This window comes from Ursus maritimus, unplaced genomic scaffold, assembly GCF_017311325.1.
Source record: "Ursus maritimus isolate PB19 unplaced genomic scaffold, ASM1731132v1 scaffold_28, whole genome shotgun sequence".
Taxonomy (NCBI): domain Eukaryota; kingdom Metazoa; phylum Chordata; class Mammalia; order Carnivora; family Ursidae; genus Ursus; species Ursus maritimus.
In genome coordinates, this window is record NW_024425341.1 from 36,125,655 (window position 1) to 36,147,960 (window position 22,306).

Genomic DNA, 22,306 nt, shown 5'->3' on the forward strand with positions numbered 1-22,306 from the left:
CATCTGTACTGCACCCAGCTCAAGTCTAGGTTCTCTAGGTAATGGACAACCTCTTTGATCTGGTGTAGAGGTGGCTGCTTATCGTCCAGTGACCTGTAAGCTAAAAGGGCAGTTACCTGTGCTCCCGTCACACCTACACACCCACATGGTGGTAGAGCAGCATCTCCCCCATAAAGACCGCAGTTCGGGAAAGGGAGAAACAAAATGCAAATTCACTGATTCTCCTTCAAATCTACTCATGTAGATTTTCTGCCTTGACAGTTACATACGTGCTTGGCGAGCTCATCCTGCCACACCTGATTCTGCTTCTCTCAGAGTTAATTCTCTTGATCATCATCTTCCTGGGCCCCAGCTGTGCCATTTGGGGGAAGGTCTTCTTTGCTCATTGTCATATGCTGATATCCAGAGTGAACATGGAGTATGGGCTTGCTAGGGTTCAAATAGTCACCGGCATTTATAAACCAGGTTTGGGATTTCAAAAATTTAGAAGGCTTCTTAATTTTTTTTTTAATGACTACAGACTTTATTTAGATTTATCAGTTCTTCCATGAATATCCTTTTTCTATTCCAAGATGTCATCTAGAATCTCACATTGTGTTTAGTGTTTGTGTCTTCTGAGGCTCCTCCAGTTTATGAATATTTATAAATTCCCATTGTATATTTTTGGGATGCCAATTTTTTCTGAAGTTTATTTATTTAAGTAATCTCTATATCCAACGTGGGGCTCGAACTCACGACCTCAAGATCAAGAGTCGCATGTTCCACCGACTAAGCCAGCCAGGTGCCGCATACTAAGCTTCTTAATGGTTGTATTTCTTCCAGTCAGTCCTGGGTTCTCATCACCATTCACAAACCTTTGTCTGCATATAGCTTGTAGGCCAGGTTTATTTCCTGGCTTCTGAGATCCATTCTTCTCTGCACCTATTTTAAAGACATCTGAAGCAGTGAGTTTACATGTAAAGGTAACATTCTTAACCTGTTTTTTTTTTTTTTTTTTTTTTTTTTTTTTTTGGTTTTACTTAATGGTAATTCTTTGAGAAGCAGTAGTTATGAGTCTACTGCTGTTTGAAGTATAGAAACAGGAGGAGGTATTTCCAACCCCATCTGTTCTATTTTGTCTCCGCTTTTAAACGTGCCAATTCTCGCTTATGCTTATTTCTTTCTTGCAATACCTTGCTAAACCCTGCAAAGACTAACCGAATTGAATTAACATTCTGGAACCCTGGCTATATTTTTGGTATGTATGCATGGTCTGCCTTTCAAGTTATCACAATGTTATCAAATATTTTGCCAGCGTATAGCCAGGGTCTCTAGTCTTCTAACCTGATGTACACACACCCTCATCTCCCACCACGTGGCTGCTGATCACACATATTTCAGGTTCTGTTAGCTTGCAAGTGCCGGGTACCAATTTCTATACTGGTCATAGAGAAGTTAAGCTGCTGATAGAAAGAGGTAGTGTGATATATTGAATTAAAATAGGGTTACCATGTAATTTATTTGGGTAGTGAAAGAGAATCCTATCTATAACTTTGCCAACACAACAGGCATAAGACAAGACTCTCCTAAGAAAATTGGGACTATTTCACTCTACTTAAAGTTTAAATATTTAAAGTTTAAAAGTCTGTCTCCCTCTCTTAGGACAGCACCGAGGTGAGTGGTCTGGACTGGCTGTGAGTCTCCTCCCCGTGCGGGCCTTCAGGGAACCAGATTTCTTCCACCTTCTTTCCCTTCTTTTCCATAGAGAGTTTGCCTCATTTGCTCAGTGATACCTGGGTGTTTTAGGTCGAGAGAAAGGGAAGACATATGGAAGCATGCTTACCCAATGATTTAAGGCCAAGACCCGGAGTGGCAAACAGTCACTTCATCGTCATTGTATTTATGAGAACTTAGTCACATGCTTACACCTGTATAGCAAGGGAGATTTGGAAATGTGGTATCTGAGCGGGCAGTCATGGGCAAGGCAACAACTCTGGTGCTGTGGAAAAATGGAAGAGAGACTTTGGTGGATTTCCAGCAGCATCCACCAAAACACTAATCTTTCTTATAAGGAATTATTAGCTCATTTGCAATTTAAGGGTCAAATTCCCAGTATCTGTAGGCTTCCATAAGTTCTCTGAGATAGTATCTACTTGTGTTCATTAACTCCAATTCATTTACTAAATATCCTAGTTGGAGGATCTTGGGCCTGAAGACTTTACCAAACTTATTGACATATGTGGTCTCTCACCATTATTTTTCATGCTCTTGCTTAGTTTTGTAATATTTTGATAGCATGCCATCTCCCTTTGATATGTATTGATCCCCCCCCCTTTTGGGGGTTGATATTACTCTCAATCATGAAATACCAGAATCTTGATTATGACATTAGTTAAGAGATTCCTGGCTTTGCCTACCAAAGGAAAATCCTTTTTAAAATGTATCCTTCCCTTTTCCCTGCTATTGTAAATGGATTTCATATTTTCCCTTATAGTATGTAAGAGTAGAGGAAACATCCTAAGAGAGGATACCATCCAAGTGTCCTTTGCTGTCTTTTCATTGCTTTCAAAAAACTCCTGATACTTATCTAGCAATAATAATCATTGAAGAGTTTTTATTCCATTTGAGTGGGGACCATGAACATTTTTTTTTGTGGGAGACTCTAATCCCTCCACACACCCAATGAGGCTAATGGCTGATCGGATTCTTCCCTTTCCTGGGAATGAGAGTTTTCCACCACTTTTCATTACTCACATAATTAACTTTGGGGCTTAGGGATTTACTAATTGGAGCCTTGACAATCACCTACTGTTAGAGAGACTTGTTTTGGCAAAACCACTTGAAGGCAGTTTTCATAGGAGAAGGATGACTTAGCTTTCACCATATTCTGAGAGTGCTGTGTCTGAGTCCTTAGTACTTCTTAACCCTTCAACATCCCCTTTTTCATTTCTACTATTAAGAAGAGTAGTGAAATCTCCCTGTGTGTAGAATAGTAAATGTAAAGTAATCAAGTCCTACGAGATGATTTTTCTCAAGTCTTTTAGCTTTTCTGGGCACATTTACCAGCCTTGAAGTCAGTGAACAATTCCAGCAAGCCAGCCCTGTACTCAGACGAGGTCTGCAGCTGCCTGAAAGACTTGTACTATATGAAAGTTAGGAGTTTTAGGAGTAGGAAAAAACCAGGGGGCTGGGGGGATTGTGTGTGACTCACTGTGGTGCTAGAGATAAAATTGCTTTGCATAAAAACTGCTTAAAGGCAAAAATGCCCATTTATTAATAGATTGTGCAAACGTGAATTTATGAAATTATTAAGTGTGAAATGAACAATTAATGAATGAAGTTTGAAAGGCTCATTTTTGTACTAGGTTATAGTTACTGTAAAGGTGACATTGGAAGGTACTCTCCTGATCCTGCTGTTTTATTTACATGAAATATCAGAAGTATGATGGTGCCTTTTTTTTTTTCGTTTTGGATTTCCCTAACACGGTATATAAAAATACAGCCTTTCATGGGAATTAAAATGAAAGAGTCCTTTCAGAGTTCCCAAAATATTACCCAAACTCTGCCAAGATTGATATGGTCAAAGTTTCCACGAAAAGCATAATTTCATGGAAGTTATGCCTGCTCAGATGTGTACAAAAAATACCAACTTAGTATTCCTTTTTGATATGCACATCAACGAAAAATCAGTTTGGTTTATCATACTGTTCATATTGCCATGTGTGCTGTTACCGCAGTTTTTGTCATTAGAAGATTAAAGTGCCTTCTTTTCTAGTTTAACATTAAACATACCAATAATTTACTTTTGTAAGTCCTTATCATTTATATGCTTATGTAATACTTTGACATGTCTGAGGCCAATTTGGCAGGAATGATTATGATTTCTTTTCTAATTCTTAACAATGAAGAAAGGGAAGCACAGAGAACTTCAGTGATTTAAGCAAAACCATATAGCAAGCAAACCGAACAAAAATTTAGGTTCCCAGTTCCAAGTCCAATTATTTTCTGACTACTGAAATACCTCCACGATATGCCACAATTGTAGTAAAACTGAATAATATAAAACAATGTGTTACATTTAATGTAGTTAGAGTCAAAGACCTCTACTTTATTCTAATGTTATGCCTTAATTTTTAGAACCTGCACTGGCCACTTCAAAGGGTAAAGAAAACAAAGCTATTGGAAAACAAGGTCAAATCTCGACTTGGAGTCTCTGGGTCTGCCCAAGAGAGCTTGAAGAGGAGAGGAAGATGACTGGAGCATTTATGGTAACTATGCTGCCTTTGAGAGATAGCATCATTGTAACCAATACCATGGTCTCATTAACGCAAATTCTAATCTGGCTTTGTGTGAGATTTTCCATTTAGTCCTTGGTTATTGTCCTTCAGTGGAGAGATCTGGCAAATGATATTTAGGTGACCTCATTCCTCTGAAACATGGGCTTAAGCCAGAAATTGAATTCTGCAAAATGGAAATGGCTTGGAGGGAAAGGAAATATGGAGACTGTACTAGAAGTCAGAGAGGTTGTGGACTGAACAAATTAAAAAAAAAAAAAAGATTGTCTTGGGATTAAATCTGGCATCCCTTTTTAGAATCAATTAACAGGTGGTGCAGTTCCAGGTAGACGGGTTAAAAGAAAAAATTCACCAAATACAGGAGTGTTAGATTTGGTGAGCTATAAGCTGAATTAACTTGACTCTAATGACAATCCAGTTTCCCATGAAGTGGTCGTGTAGATGTGGCAGAACATACGTAAGACTGGCATCATATTCTACTTGAATTTCCACAAGATCTGTAGGTAAAATAAGCTTCAAAATATCACTAGTATGTTGCCTTAATTAAAAGGCAAGAGTAAATTATATCCTGGAGTATCCTAGAATTATAGTGTCTCAACTGTAATAGGCTTTACCATGTGATGTCTCCTACAGAGTTAGAATTGTCACATTTAAAGGGTCAATTTATTGGAATACTTCACTGCTGTTAAACACAGACATACATACATACAAAAAAATGTAACAAATGAGTCTGGAGTATATCTATATATGCTTTCCATGTATATATGGAAAAAGTCACATATCTGAGGTATATTTATACAGTATTATATATCATCATACAGAAACTGAGTTTACTCCTTGCAAAGAACGATGCAGAAGTGGTGCTCGATGCTCCTTGGTGTGACATGGTGTAGTGAAAGGATGTGCTTCAGCAATCCAGCTGGACCAGTTCACATCTCAGGTGTGTAAATTTCTAAATGCAACTTTCTTAATCTTCCTGAACCGCAATTTCCTCATCTGTGTAATGGGGTTGGTAATAAAATGAGATGAGAGGTTTTTGGCAATTCAGTAGGTATGTTGCCTTTTCTACTCTTGTTGTATTTGTTGCATGTGGTGATTAAGTTTTGACACCCAATACCTGTTTTTCTAGTGGGGTAAAACTTTTTAAGTCCTCTGTCATTCATTAGTGTCCTGTAATATATTTAACAACCATAGTTTTGCAATTTGAAAAAATTTATGGGATGTAAATTTACATTTCAATTATATGCCACTTTCTACTACCTGTTCACAGAGTGACTCCTCAAACTACGAAATTTTTGCATGAGTCAGAAATTTTCCAATGCTTTGCAAGTAATTTAGAAACAAGTACTATTCATAAACATTTTTGCTTGTCTCTACTAAGTTTCCAACACTTTCAACTAGCTCATTCCGTGTTCAGGTCATAAACCAACCCCTTATCATGGACGGCAGGAATGAATGAACGCTACATTATAACTCAGTGGAGTAACACACTCTTATCTGATAATGATGGGACTATAACCACTGCTGATTTTAGGACTTTAGAAGCCACATTGGCTGAGCTGACAGCATAATTGCTTAGAGCCTGAAAAACAAGGATTCAGATAAACTGGTCATTCATAAACACAAGATTTCATGCTCTGAATTTTTCCCCAGTTGTGGTAATATTGAGGGAATTGCCAGGTTTCAGAGTCTTGGTCACTCACATTCCATTTTATCAGAATAACCAACTCCCACAGAAATTTTTAGGCTGAATTGCACTTAGCATAATTTTATCAACCCACTCAAGCACTGAAGGCATGTTCTAATGGTTAAGATTCCTCGTGATGGCCTGTGTTTAAGATTTACAAAGCTGTTTTATTTGCACTGATGTGTAAACCCTAGGAGCCATTTCTCAAGCACTTTTCTTCATGCCCATTAAAGTCTTAAATATGTTTTCCCTTCTTCTCTAGGTCAGTAACGCATTCAGACTTCCAATTAAATATGTTGACTTTTTAGCTTCATTACTTACAAAATTATAATATTGACTTTGGCCTATAAAATCTGCCTTATGTGGGGTGCCTGGGTGGCTCAGTCCTTAAGCGTCTGCCTTCAGCTCAGGGCGTGATCCCGGCGTTATGGGATCGAGCCCCACATCAGGCTCCTCTGCTATGAGCCTGCTTCTTCCTCTCCCACTCCGCCTGCTTGTGTTCCCTCTCTCGCTGGCTGTCTCTATCTCTGTCAAATAAATAAATAAAATCTTTAAAAAAAAAAATCTACCTTATGTATTATTGTAGAAAACAAAGTATTATACAGTGATTTATATAACATTTTGAGTTTTCTGTTAAGTTTACAGTGGCATATTAGTGGGATTAATGGTGGGTGAAGTGAGCCTAAATCCAAATATCCCAAAAAGAATGACTTCTTAGTGGTTGAAAAAAATTTCAAGTTGGGTTGAAAAGATCTGTTGGTTTTGTTGCCCACTATTCAACCACCTTCCTTTGATAACAGTATCCTGATTTTTTTGGAAAGCCTTGACATTCCTCTTTACTCTCATTCTCCATGGTTTGGAGGTTCCTGGTACCATCCCCAGGCTTCGAATATGGGGGTTAATTCTGGTCGGGACCATTGGCATATCCCACACTTCTGGCTACAATGATTGCATTAAGGATGGTCACATGACATAAGTTTTCTAAAGAGAATTGACCACAGAACTTTTTTTTAACTATTGGGGAAAAAGGAGCTCTTTTTCTGATGGGGCTGCTGAACTGCTGTATTGTACATCTGTGACTGTAAAAGACATCTTGCCATCACGTCAACAGAACCTTCCCTAGAATGAAGCCCACATCTTTTTTTTTCTTTTAAGAATTTATTTATTTATTTGACAGAGATAGAGACAGCCAGCGAGAGAGGGAACACAAGCAGGGGGAGTGGGAGAGGAAGAAGCAGGCTCATAGCGGAGGAACCTGATGTGGGGCTCGATCCCATAATGCCAGGATCACGCCCTGAGCTGAAGGCAGACGCTTAACCGCTGTGCCACCCAGGCGCCCCATGAAGCCCACATCTTAAAAACCAGAGCTAAGATATAAAGACAGGCTGCTTGCAACAGTGTTTAATCAGGGTTTGCCTAAAGAAATATTTACTCTTGGAATTCATAAATATGTGAGACAACATTTTCCTTTTATATTTGGTTGGTTTGGTATAGCAATTTCTAATTGGATTTCTGCAACCAAAATAATCTAGCTCATATTTTTTCTTTGCATTCCAAGAAACACCCCTATCCCCTGGATTTGATTAGGTTCTTTGGTAGCGATCACACAGCTAGTATCTCCCCTTCTCTGTACTTGACACATTCACAATTAATTGTAAATATTCATTTAGTGTTTAGAGGAGTCTGCTAGACTTTATAATCCATGAGGTCAGGGAATTCTCATTTGCTTACCACTGCCTCCCCATCATTTAGCCCCCGCTCTTGGAAAACAAAAAATAGTAATAATTTCCCTATAAAATACACAAACTGGGGCACCTAGGGGCCTCAATGGTGGAGTGATCCACTCCTGATTTCGGCTCAGGTCACGATCTCGGGGTCCTGATATCACACTGAGCAGTGTGTCTGACTCTGTGCACAGTGGAGAGTCAGCTTGGTATTCTCTCTCTCTCTCTCTCCCCTTCTCACTCTACCCCTCCCCCTGCTCACACACAGGCTCTCTGCCTCTCTCTCTCTCTAAAATAAATAATCTTAAAAAAACAAAAAAATACACAACCCAAGGGTGGAGTGAGTCTGAGTGCAGCAGGATGTCCACCATTCAGCTCTGTCCCTGCCCCAGTTCTGCAGGCTTGGTTCCAGGAGAAGACTTTAAAGGAAAAACAAAGGGAACAGCTATTTCCGGTTGTACCATGCGACAGAACAAAACAGGAACAATGAGAGAGACGTTCTCCCCACTTCTCCACAGATGACTTTTACTGGGCTTTTGCACAAGGAAGCCATCGGTGCACTGCAGTGGTGTCTGGGTGGGAAAATGGCCACAGCTCCTAGGACATTGTAGAATTAGCAAAATGTGCCTGGTGGCAGTCTCCGGGCCTCTGACTGGACAAGGAGACCCACTGCTCTGCCAGTCCCCCTCAGAAACGTACTTGGTGAGCTTTAAAAGTGTCTGGAGAGAAGTTGGCAGGATGCTCATGTCCTGTGGGATCAGGTGGAGTTTAGGAAGGGCTAGTGACAGTGCTGCTATTACTTAGTGTGACTCTATCTATTTCTTCAGGCTATTGAGACCTGGAGGAGCACGCGCGCGCCCACACACGTGTACACACCAATAAATGTATGCACATTCATATACGCACACACACACACACACACACACACACACACACGGCCACCATTACACAGAAAGACGAGTGCACATCTCCCCCAAGGAGAAGATGATGGGTTCCCTACAGACCTGGGTCTCTGCCCCTTCTGCAACCACAAGAAATCTTATTCTATAAAAATGGACCAAGTCTGCAATACCAACACCAAGTTATATCTTGTACTGTGTGTAAACACACACACAGTATCCAACTATGGGTCATATAGTAATATATATATAATACATATAAATAATTTTTATATGATATGTAGTTTTTCTTTTTATATTTTTGTCACTTCTAATCTGTCTACAACGGACCAGCTGTTTTCTTGATAAACTGCATTTATTGTAGCTTTTGAGAAATTTAGCGACTCTCTATAGCGAGTAAGTCACACTTCGAGCACTGAACACCGCATGGATTTGCCTCTACCCACGTCTGTGTGATGCTGAGACCAAAGTAGATCCCCACCTTCCAGAGCATTCTACAAAGTCGATGGTTAGCCAGAGATGCCTTCTCCCCCATGTAGATGGTGACAAGGCATGATTGTATGTAGATGGTCGCAGAAAAAGGATTCAGAGTTAAACATGCACCTCCTTTGAGACTTTTTAGGAGATTAAACTCTGTAAGAAGCTTTAAAATTATATAACTGAAAACATCAAGTTTATAAATTAACACATTTGGGATTAACCATTCCAGATATGCCAGTCTGGTATTGAGCTTGTTTCTAGCGCTCTGGGGAAAACATACCGTACACTCACATATTTTATCATGAGATCTTCTTTATTAAGGAAAAAAACTTAATCACTTAGAAAAAAATGATTTCACACAACAAAGAAAACAGATTTACTTTGTTTCCGTATTAACTAGCAGCCCTTCCTTTCCCATTCTTACCATAAGAATTTGGTATCAGTCGCGTGCCCTGCTGAAAGTCATAAAAGATGTTTTTATCAGAGTTCATGAGGATAGCTCACTAGCTCTTCAAGTCTTGAGCCCACTAATATTTTCACCATCTACGAGTGCGTATGGATTCCACACAGATTTGCCAATACCTTCATCGCTATTTCTTTCCAAGGTTATTTGTGAATATTCCATGTGTCAACCAATTGGGAAAATACAAGAACTTAGTGTTTTTCAACTTTTTTTTTTTTTTAATTCAGGGACTAGAACTTGCTAGATCAGCTGTGGGTTAGATTAATTCAAAGGTTAGATTAATTCAAACATAAAAAATGCTTTTATTTTCTTTTCTCCTCTCCCTTTCTCTGTCTCTCACACACACACACACACACATACACACACACCTTTAGCTCCTTTTTTCCCCTGTGTGTAAAGATATAAGAAATAGACCAAGTGGTGTTTAGAACTATGAGACGAACTCTTGCGAGTCTATGATTTTATGAAATGTACCACTGATCACTGATAATGACCAGATGTACAATTCCACCCTTATTGGAAATAATAGAATGTAGCACAGTAAAACTTAATTTAATGGGGAGCATACTACTGAAATTACCAAATACCTAGAATTTTTATTCTTCATTTATTGATTAAAAGAATCATGACAGCGAATGATGAGGGATTTCTTTAAAGAATATTTTAAATCCACTATTTCCCAGATATTTGATTTGAGCAGCATGTAAAACTCCCTTCCTCTCTCATGTTCTATATCTAATCTGCTGCAGAATAATGGCCTGTTAAAATCTGGTGAGAGTCAGGCCACTTAGTTCCATACCCTTATTTAGAGGCAAAATAAGAGAGACTAGAATAAAATGATACAGAAAAGGTAACTGTCAGTTAGATAGGGTCAAATGAGGACAAAGAAGGAAGATCTTCACAACAGAGTTGTTTCTTCCACATCACGTTATCTGACCACAGTTCATCTTTCATTAATGCTAATGAAAACCACCATATTATCCAAATACAAATTAATCACACTCCGCATATTATTCTTTTAAGGAAAGACGTCTACTTAGGTATTTTAAAACTTTTTTTTAAAGATTTATTTATTTATTTGCGAGAGAGAGAGAGAATGTGCACACGCCACACAGGGGTGTGAGGCAAAGGCAGAGGGAGAGAGAGAATCCGCAAGCAGACTCCCCAATGAGTGCAGAGCCCAATGTGGGGCTCGATCCCAGGACCCCTAGATCATGCCCTGAACCGAAATTAAGAGCCAGCTGCTCAATCGATTGAGCTACCCAGGCGCCCTTAAACTATTTTTTAGCAAGGGAGTAATTAAAATGGATTTTCTGGCACTCCTATGTTAAGTAGAAAAATCAATTAACCTGAACATTTGCCTCTAAACTATTCCTATTATATGAGGTTTGATTCATCACAGGCAAGACAACAGGTATTAACCTAGTACATCTAATTCATGGACGTTTCAGGTAAGCAAACAGCCAGGAACAGATTTTTTTTTCTTTTTCCTGTGTTTTTCCTCTTTTGCTATCTCTGCAGCTCCCCTGTATGCAAGCGCTATCACCATGGCACTGCTAAATGGCCATCATCATTCCTCTTCTTCAGACCCACGCTAGCTACCACCGCAGGCTCAGAGAGCCGCACAGAGGTCAATGCAGGGAACTGTTTGACTCACCCTCTTAGCACCATCTCCTTGTCTCTGTACTCTCGGGGTGATCACGTAGTATTTCTATGTTTCTCAACCATTAATTAGTAAGAGCTCTGTTAACTCCACACTAGGAAGTCCTTTCTCATAGATACTCACTCATTCAGTAGTGTTTATGGATGCTCTGCTGCGTGCTGGTGTCCCAGCAGTGAATCAGATAGACGGATACTCCCGTCCCCATGCACTTGCATTCCAGGGAGAGGAGACAGAAAAATACATGTCTAAAACCTAAAAACTGATATACTGAAATGTTGGAAAGTTTTAAGCACCTTGGAGGTAAATAAAACAGGGAAATATTTAGGTAACTCCTAAAAGAAGAGACACTTTGGTAAAAAAGAAATGTAATACAGTACATGACTTATTTCTGCAATAAGCCAAAGCTGCCGTCATGATAATATAAGCAGTGTTTATAGAATTAATTAGTAATAGATACATATTCTGAAGGTGAAGTTGGGGGTGCAAAGGGCATAGTGTGGCATTGACAGCTAACCCACATTTAGCACGTAAATCCTCATTTTCTATAACAGTGAGGTGATAGATATCGTCTAAAATTGATTAATCAGGGACACCTGGGTGGCTCAGTTGGTTAAGCATCTGCCTTCGGCTCAGGTCATGATCCCAGGGTCCTGGGATCGAGCCCCACACTGGGCTCCCCGTTCAGCGGGGAGTCTGCTTCTCCCTCTCTCCTGCTCGTTCTCTCTATCAAACAAATAAATAAAATCTTTTTTAAAAATGCAATAAAATGGATTCATCCAAACTAACAGCATAGACATATCATCTAAAAAGGTAAGAAGTGCTTGCCCCTGGGGAGTAGGTTGATGGTCCTTAAGAGTAGGCTAGGGATTGCGGTTTTTGCGTTATAAGCCTTTAGGACTATTCGCCTTTTTTTAACTTTTTTAGCTTTTTGCATCTATTGCTTTAATAAGTTTTAAAGACAAACTGTAAAAAAAGTAAGTAAAATGAAAAGAATAGACCTTAATGAAATGGACTTATGACCTAGAGAGAGATGTAATATTTTGCTACCGAGTAGCAAAGTCAGAGTTAGGACAGTCTACATGAATTCAGAATCCATATTCATATTTGTGCTACACTGTGATACGTAATCAAATAGATAAAATAAGATAGTATCCTTAACATATATAAGCTTGTCCTATAGGAGGCAACTAATAAATGACAGACATTGTTATTATAATTCAATACCATAAATTTGATAATTGTGTGGTCTTAATCTCTTTAAATCTCATTTTTCTCATCTGTAAATTAAGACCTACCTTAAAGAACTCTTGTGCATGTCAGGGAGATGTCAGAAGATTTGCCAAGCACTAGAACTCCAGAGAGGAAGTCGGGTAAATGTTTGTCTCAGTTTTGCTTCCCCAAACCTATCCTTCAGCTCTATGTAAACCCTCACTCAGTCTGAGCCCCAGAGAGGGGAAGCTGGGCTGGTGGAAAGGGCAGAGTCTGGGACCTTCCTCTGAGTCCAACATCTTTGTTATGGTCTATTGCTCTTCTCTTTTCCTCTTTTCTAAATTATGGAACTTTCATTCTTTCAAACCTATTTTGTTGTTAATGTAGTAGTTGTTTATTTATATGCCAGAACCAGAGCTAGAGATGCCCTTAAAAACCACAGATTAACTTATTTTATTCTCTACTGTTTTGAAATACAGGTTTTGTAATTATTCAGGTACAGCAAGGCCAACAGACCAGAAAACAATTGCCATTGAAAAGATAGTTTCCTAGCCACAGTTTCCAAGAGGAGAGGACACGCTACAGGGCGGGGGGGTCACATAGGGAAACAGGGTCCGTCAGGAGGCAGAGGGAGCAAGGGAAAATGTGGGCAAGAGCCTTTATTGCGGCCTTCACGGGAAGGAGCTGGCTAGCAGGGTAAACAGGCTCAAGACTGGCTAGTTTGAATAATATCAGTGGGCCCCTAGACATAGGGCTGTCCCAAAGTTTCTAGAAATCTCTGGGGCAATTAGGGCAGGGAATAACGGCCCTGAGTTTGAGACCCCAATAAAGGAGGTGGCTGGGGGAAGGGTCTGAAATGATTGGTTTGCCTTTGAAAGGTGAGGTTTCTAAAAGGCTGAGGGCAAGTCATTTACTATTTGCAGGAACCGGCTAGCCTTGGGAGGGGCAGTGCCTCTAGGGTCAAGAAACCTCCAGACATAAAGCATCAAAATACAGAAGATACAAAGGGTGCAAATTTCCCTTTATTGGATGAGTAAGTTCTGGGGATCCCATGTACAACACGGTGACTATAGTTAACAATACTGTATTGTCCACCTGCAAGTTGCTGAGAGTGAATCTTAGATGTTCTCACCACCACAACAAAGTAATAATTATGTGAGGTGAAGAATGTGTTAATTAACCTTATTGTGGCAATCATTTTGCAAGATATACACATATCTAATCATCACACTGCACACCCTAAACTCATGTAATGTTGTATGTCAATTATAACTCAGTAAAGCTGAAAAAAAGAGAAAAAAAGACATGATTAGGACACCTGACTCTTGCAGTGCCAGATAACACTTGGAGCAATGGAAAATTCATTTCTAGTCTCCCTAATTGGAAGAAAAAGGGAAATATTAGGAACAGTTAATATTGCAAAGTGTTATCCACTCGACACTCTCCATATTCTGCAGCACAGAACCTTGCCAATCACTTTGTCAATGGAACGAGCACAGCTGTGCATATCGTGCTGAAATGCTGAACTGACCATCCTAGAAGCTCAGCCGTTTCAGGGACTTCCATGATTTCAGTCCCAAAGTCTTCATCTGAAAGCATTCTTTGCTTATTTTGCTACCAAAGGAAAAGCACATGGACACAGTGTCTGGAGACTTGAACAGCTGGTGGGCTTCCTCGGGCTCTGGTGCCCCCATCTGTAAGTGACCCTTGACCTTCCATTTTCCTAAACTCATGAAACCATACCTGTGTTACTATCAGCAAACAAGCATTTCTTAACAGCCCTCTCTGGGGAAAATGCTGTGTTAAATCCTTGACTTATCAATTTCTTGAACACGTATTTATGGAGTGCTGGTTATGTGCCAGACACTTTTGCAGGCATTGAGGCTCCAGGAGTGAACAAGTTAGACAAAAGCGCCTTTGGGAAGCGTATTTCCTCCTTAGGGGCTGGCAGTAAGCAAAGCGAACATTGATGGCAAGTCGGTGGTGATAGGTGCCTGGGAGTAAAATGAAGCAGGAAGGGAGACGGGGGGCTACCATTTTGAGTGAGGTGGTAAGAAGCGGTCTATGCAGGTGACGTTTTAGCAAAGATTTGAGGGACGTGTTTGAGGGAGTTATGTTGGTAGGTAGCTAGAAGAAATGAGCTGGAAATAGAAGAGGTGGCCATCCAGACTGGGGACGCCAGGCATGAAGATTACGGAGAGGGCATGTGACAGTGATGAAAGAAGAATAGGAGAAATAGAAGATCAATCCCCCAACCTCTCAAACATAATGGTCTGGTTGGGGAGATAAGGTTTAGTAAGGTGAAATCACTGGAAACAGGTAATTAAAGTTGCGTTCTGTTGTATGGTTCACACAAGCAAGACAATTCGGTGTTAAATAGTAGGGACAGCTATCTTCGGGCTTGCCAGAATAAACATTAACTGGATGACAGGCTTGATAGCCCCTGCAATTAAGGCAAATTCCCACACTCACCATCGCAGCTCTCACTAACCTGTTCTCGGCATCTACGACATACAATTCACTCTGCTGAGTGCCAGGAGTAGGCCGAGCCGTGAACGTGAGCTTTCTATGGAGGAACATCCTCTGTTATCTGTCCCTTTTCAGGGAAGGCTCACATAAAGCCACGGTGGAATTGAGCAGTACCTGAGATGACCGCTGGGGAGGTGGTTTGTGGCTGGAGGGGAGTGGGTTGTCACAGCTCTGGGGTGAACAGGAGAGGTAAGGAGGGGATGTTAGCTGTGATCTGTTGGCCCCTCAGCCTGGTTGTATGGAGGTGTATATAGAAGGTATAGGAGAGGATGATCCTGGTGTATTGTAGACCCCAGGGAAGGTCAGCAAAGGGGGGACCCCTTGGCACCGTCCTCTTCTGTAACACGGACAGCAGCCATCCAAGGAGGCCTTGCTGTCATGGCCTTTGAGGGTAACACATGTGAACAGGGTGCGTTTGCAAGGCAGAACGTAGGAGGGTGTTGGTGAGACATCTCAAGGATCCCCAACAATCGATCAAAGCAGGATGTGCTGCCTACAGAGAGTCTTCGCGAAGAAACCAGGACCCGCAAAACAGATCATTGTGAATGGGTTGTTGGCGGAATTCACAGACTGGTTAGCTCTGTAGAGACCAGCGTCCTCTGTACATGTATTTCAGTCCACAGCACAGCACTGTGTAAGACGTTCATAGGAAACCTTCGCTGAGTTGAAATGAATTCTCAATCTTGTCTCTCTGGAAATTGACTTAAAATTACACAAGGTAGCAAAAGGTGAGTGCCAGATGGATACAGATATTTAGTTCAGAAGAGGGAGGAACTTTGAAACCCAAAATATGAGTGAAGTCATCACCTGTGAGATGAGGCATGTGGCCGCGTGTGGCTTCACCTTGTGGCGGAAGTTCCGTAGATCAGTAGCTATCATTTTCCGTCAGCATTGTGAAGAGCACAAGTCATATTGGCTGTGAAGCCAGACAAAGTTAGGGATCATTATTTTCCACAGTAAAAACTTTTACAGGCCATTTCTATATTCCCCTGGAAACACTTGAGTGTCATGTACCAGAAACACCTTTCCAGCTGCATATACCCATGGAAGCATTTTGAACATTAGTGAAAGTACATTATACTTTAGGTTATGCAATATTTATTTTTATGTAGTGTTTTATATAGTATATTTTTAATATAGGAGTTAATCATAAGAGCAGAGAATTTTTTTTCTCTCCTCCTCCTGTACCCTTTATAGTTTTTGATACCTAATACCATGATCGAGCAATCCATTCACTGTTTTCCTTTCTCTAGGAAATGAATCAGGCTGAAAATATATCAACCTGTGATAACCATTGCTCATTGATAGCTTAACACTTAGGAAGAGACCCCTGGGTTCTATAGCTTTAGTTGGAGCCCCAAATCAGAGAGTGGCTAATTGAAGAGAGACTGTCTCCTTGCCTCCATCCAAACCACACTTGTCTAGTATCGAGGCCAATGATTAGTGCTTAGGGCTGGAAAATGAGACACTCTCTAGAACTGGAGATTCAAAGCCAAATTCCTGATATTTACGGCTTAGGTACACTCTGGGAAGATGTGGGATAAATTGATTTCAGGGTTCCAATCTTTTCTCTCTGAAGAGATATGGGACAAGCCATTCAGAGAATAATACTACCCTCTCGTGGTCAGCAGTCAGAACTGGAAGTCAAGATGCTTGTTTTTACTCTTTTTTTTTTTTTTTTTTTTTTTTTTTTTTTGCCAGAGACTGTCAGTAATTCCCAGAGCAATCTGGGGCTACCAAAGTGAAGGGAACAACGGATACAATTCATTGGATAAAATCCAAGCCTAAATAATCCTGGCTTTGTCTGACTTGTCTGGGTAATGATGGCTGCATGGTCTGATCCAGCCTTCGGGGCAGTGAGTCATGTATCCATTCTATTCATAATTCAGCTTCTGTAATGGCAAATTCAAGATGTTTCTATCTCCATTAAATATGTATCTAGTTTTTCATCACTTAAATGCGGAAATAATGTCTCCTTGTCCACCTCATAGGTTTATATACAGTATATGAAAACAGTTTAGAAGTAGAAAGCTCTGAACAAATGTTATTATTGAGGAAAATAGATGTTCGTCTGTTATCATTTAAAACTCTTCCTTGGGGTGCCTGGGTGGTTCAGTTAGTTAAACATTCGATTCTTGATATCAGCTCAGGTCTTGATCTCAGAGTGGTGAGTTCAAGTCCCACCTTATGCTCCACACTGGGTGTGGAGCTTACTTAAAAAAAATAAAATAAAATGCTTCCTTAATTCAATTTGGTGTTTTAGGATTTTCACCTAGAAATACAGCATAATAATAATATCTTACATATCATTATTTATGTATATAAATTTATATATACCAATATAAATAAAAATATATATACAAGTAATAGAAAACTAATTATACTCTGTGCAGTCAGCTCTCTTCTAGCCCCACTGATGAAGGTCTCACCATGAAGAAAATGCTTCATTTGTGACTTTAAACTTTGGAATATATTTGTCCCTATCCTTTTATGATTTACCCACAGGGATATTCTTTAAGGATTTCTTTAAGTCACACTCTCAGAGCACCCACACAGTCTAGTGCCCTCGCACAGCCATTATTATAAGCATGCATGTGTTCGCTCTGGAGGGAAATGGACAGTGGAGAGAGTAATTCTAAGTCAGAAAAAAATTCTCCGTGAAATCCGAGACTCAGAAACCAAACTAGAGGAAACATTCTCATATACTCTTCTGGGGAGGTGGAATGTGAAGGCACCGTTCCAAGAAGGGAAACAATGAGTTAGAATAATTTTTTTCTGGTTCTCTTGTAATGACCCTTGGGATATCTAAGATCATGGCTGGCAAATGTTGACAACTATTTTAACTTCAGACTTTGAAAGTTCAGAATAACAACAAAAGCAGTCAAAGGGATGCTGAGACAACCAAGAATGGACTAGCTGTTTAATCTGCACTGTGGAATTAATTTTCCAGTGCAGGGCTCAGCCGCCAGCTCTGCCTGAAATACCAAGAAATAAGGACATTGATGTGCCAGCATATGCAGTGCCAAACTCTGGCATTTTCTGCAACATCAAATTTTTGTCCTCTTCTGTAGTCTGATATTCTCTCTCTTCGACGGTGCAGCCACTGAAATATTCTTCTCTATTTCTTAGGATGATAATTTCTGCCTTTTATATAACTTTTTAAATTTATTTCAAGTTACCTTTAGTATATTGCTGTCAAGTTTAATATTTTGAAGAAAATCCTGTAGCATCACGAGCACACAGACTCACCTGCACGTTGCCTATACTTTTCTTGCTCCATATTGTCCTACTTTTGAAGTTATGGCCTGCGTGTTTTGGGGTGTATACTGTGTGTGTCTTTCAGAAAATTATATTCAAATGCCAGTGAAGACTGAACAACAGGGCTGAGTCCAAAGGCATCCAGGTAGACTCTTGCCTACCTGCTTAGCGGCCTCATGACATCAGATGAGCAATCTAGCTTCCTGTCCTGCTTCCTGATCCTGTTTTGTCTCCGTTGCCGTCTTCTGATCTTGCATTTGTCCACAGACTCGTCACTGCACTCACATGCCTGGGAGCTGACATCCTTTGCCCTGCTAATACTCTATCTAAACCCAGCCTGCCACCGACTCAGCTTTTGTATCAAGTACTAAATATTGGCCTACACCCCAGGCTCCTGTGGGCCCCTGGCTCCACTATTCCTATGTTGGTGCTGTCATTTTGTGCCATCCTGGCTGGGTGAAAGGCCCCAACCAGGGGAGCTTTGGCAAGTGTATGGCCTCACTTTTCCTTTAGAACAATGCTGACTGATGTCTGCTCCTAATGGTCCAAATACACTGATGGCCCGACGTCTACCTGCTCAGGGTACAACAAATCCAGAGATTAATAAAAATATAAAGAGGGCCAGTGTGAAAAATAGTATATTAGATATTGGTATCAAATTTCTGTGTGTTTTTTTTTAGAAGAAAATACTGGTTTTCGTCAAATACAACCTAGTAGAGTTTCTGTTATTAGCCCGGTTGACCTGGAAACTTCTGACCTTGCAGAAATGCTGAGTTCACCTGGAGGACACAGGCACAGAGCTGACCATGGGTGAGAGTGGGTTGACCAGTTAGACCTCAAGAAGAGAATTCTGATCCCAGCTAACATTGCCAGGAAATGGAGTTCTTTTTTTTTTTTTTTTTAAGGTTTTATTTACTTATTTTATTTGAGAGACAGAGAGAGAGAGTGAGCGAGTGTGCATGTGAGGAGGGACAGGGGCAGAGGGAAAGAGAGAGAATCTCAAACAGACTCTGAGCTGAGCACGGAGCCCAATGTGGGGCTTGATCTCACGACCCTGAGATCATGACCTGAGCTGAGATTAAGAGTTGGATGCTTAACCAACTGAGCCACCCAGGCGCCCCCAGGAAATGAAGTTCTTATCAGTGAATGAGGGATTGAAGGAATCATCTTCTGTGGATGTCTGCTCACCTTTCTGTCCGGAAAACTCTTACTGAAAATTCCAAAAATGACTCAATTATACCTCTTCAGTGCCTTGTGTCTTATTTATTCTGACAGTGTTTTGTTCCACTCCTGTTAGGGCATTCATCACCCCACTTTATAACATTTGTTTGCATGCACTCACTCTCTCTGGATTGTGAGCAACTGTAGGACAGAGACTTTGTCTCATTGTTTTGTATCCTCAGCTCTTTATTAGTGATGAGCAAATACTAGACACTTGATAAATACCCAGTGAATTAGCAAATGTTTCACATCTGAAGCTTTTAGCATCATGCATGCTTCGATCACTTGCCAGGGAAAGACCCAAACTCCAGAGCCCCCCAATGTGGGATCTCTAATCAGAAAGAGAATTCTGCGTCTGCTTAAGACATAGATAGCTTCAAGAAGATGTCACTCCCACTTTAACAATGAAAGAAAGCTGGATGATCTACAAATTTATAACTTTTCTTGAGCACGTCAGAGAGCCTAGGCTGTCAAGCAACAAGGTAAACTCCGTTCTGAAGAGCAGCAAGTCTGTGGAGGGGAAATGGGTGACACAGGCTATTTCACCTTGGGCAATGCACCGGAGGACGGCAGAGCCACCATAAAGGCAGGGTGGCAGAAAACAGCCAAAATGTGAATGAATTCTTCAAGGTGGAGGGCAGGGAGGTGAGATCACTTGGAACCCTGGGAGGCTCAGACACGAGGAGATGGTGCAGTCACTCACCGCCTTTCCCCCAGATGCCCACTGCGTGCATGTGAGGAAGATTCGCAGCAGAGCAGGGAACAGTCCCTGACAAAGGCGCTCCGTTGCCAAGGGAGGAGGAGAAGCAGACCTGTCGCCCTTGGTGGAGAGGCTGGAAAATGCCCAGGTCTGCACCTGAGGGTCCTGCCCTGGATACAAACGAAGGACTGTTACCACAGAGGAAGGGGTGGGCAACTGTCCTGCCCGGGGCTCCTGGAAGCTTTGCAGTCGGGAGCAGCAGCTGGGAGACCCGATTCGCCACAGATGTGCGTCTGCGGAAATCTTGCTGCCGCCACCTGCCTCTCAGCTCCGGCACCTCTGCAGATCAGGCCAAGAGCGTCGGGCTGAGCACTGGGTGACTCCGATGCTTCTCCCAGCTGACAAGCCCCCAAAGGCAGCTTCCCACACGTGCCCACTGCCCGGTGCTGCTCGTCTCCTTCATCTGCCTCACACTGGGCCGCAGTCAGACCCTCAGACAAGGGAGTCTTGGAAGTGTCCGTTTAATGAAAAACAAATTTTTGGCTTTTCTGCTTCTGCAGTTTAAGCAGGCATCTTAGCTGAGGCTCAGGAAGGGATCCTTACGTGGGATGGAAGAGTTGGAAAAGCCAATCAAATGTCTACTGCACCTGCCACCCCCTAGCTACCATTACATCACCCTGGTTATTTCCTTCAGACTGTGCCAGAGCATTGAGAGCAAAACCAAACACACATGGCTGTTTGTTTACTTTTATTTGTTTCGTGTCTCCTTCCACCCCTTTCATTTCTAAGGTCCATTCATGCGGGGATCCTATCCACCTTGTTCTTTGCTATATCCTTACTATACATTACAAGGCCTAGCAGACACCTGACACTCAGTGAATATTGTCGAATAAATCAGCAGGCCCTTTGAGAATTGAATAAAAGACAAAAACAGAAACGATTGCCCTTTGCGTGGAAACATACTTACAGACACAACTTTTACACTCAACTTTCTGCCATCCCTAGGAAGAAAGTGCAGTAAGGAGATTGGGATCACGTGTGCTTTTCTTTCCTTGCTTTAAATGCAGCAGTTTTGATTATGGAGCTGTTAAAATGTATGTCCTCCCCAACCTCCCATCCCCACCACCCAAGAAATAGGAAGGAAATAGTGAAATGCTACAAGCCTGTCTGCAGATAGGAAAACATGTGTCACGGGCAGGTCCCTCCCCTGAGAGTGCAGGCCATCAGCTAGAACCATGTTTGGAAATGCCGGAACGGCCCGCAGCAACTGTGCAGTGTCTCTCCATTAGGCATTTACACAAATTCCTGGAACCCACGCCAGCTCGCTTTTCAAATCGATTCACTGGCAACAGAAGAGGAAGAAAAGAGACCCAAGGTCTTAGGGTGCCCTTTTTTCATCCTCTTTCTACAAGCTGAAAGCTGGCTAAAAGCCTGAGAAAGGATTCAGTTATTGAATAATAGCCAGAAAGGGAGATTAACAAGAAGGGAAGGTATGCGGATTTCAGAGAGCCGGGACATTTTTCTTGGTTTTAGTATGAGAGGAATTTGGTGCTCTGTGCATTCAACTTCCTAGTTCTTTTGGTATCACCCAGGGCTTAGTTCAGGAACCCCCCTTTTGCCTCCTCTTTTACTAGGAAGGGATTGAAATGAAGTTCCGTCACACTCACGGGGCCCTTCCAGCCCCACCCCAAAATAATGAGGCCAGGGGCCGGGTCCAGGCCACCTAGCACTGCTATTGGAGAATAAAGAGGAGGCCTGTTTGCTCTCATCTGGCTACCCAGGGAGAACAGGAATGCTCTGGAGAAGCCTGCACTTGGCAAGGAGACATTCTCCTTTCAAGAGATTAATTTGTCAGACTTCCACATTTCAAAGGCAAATCAGCAATGAACTAGCAAAAAAAAAAAAAATTGCAGGAAATTAATAAAAATGTTCTAAACTTCCTGGCGATGTCAGCTTTCTGCATTAGTTTTCTTTTTTCAAAGGGGATTCTTCCTTATGACCTCCCCTCCTGAAGCTGTATAATCTGGCCGAATTCACAACCCATACATGATTTCTTTCCCCATATGAAATATGATGACATTCATTTGAGCACATATGAGCACAGTGTCTTTTGAAATGTATTTTCTGACATATTTCCTTTCAGATATATCCATTTCTGGTAAATCTTACTGTCTGGACACCTCAGACATTGAAACAAAG

At 41.3% G+C, this 22,306-nt stretch overlaps 1 long non-coding RNA gene across 1 annotated transcript in view; it reads left to right on the plus strand.

Annotated features, from left to right (window-relative positions):
- LOC121105654 overlaps positions 1–5,223 on the plus strand; it is a 242,725-nt gene extending 237,502 nt beyond the window's left edge. Inside the window, exons 3-4 of the long non-coding RNA XR_005838296.1 lie at positions 4,117–4,247; positions 5,096–5,223. This is a non-coding gene — a long non-coding RNA (uncharacterized LOC121105654). The remainder of the gene's footprint in view (positions 1–4,116; positions 4,248–5,095) is intronic.
- Positions 5,224–22,306: the final 17,083 nt, after the last annotated feature.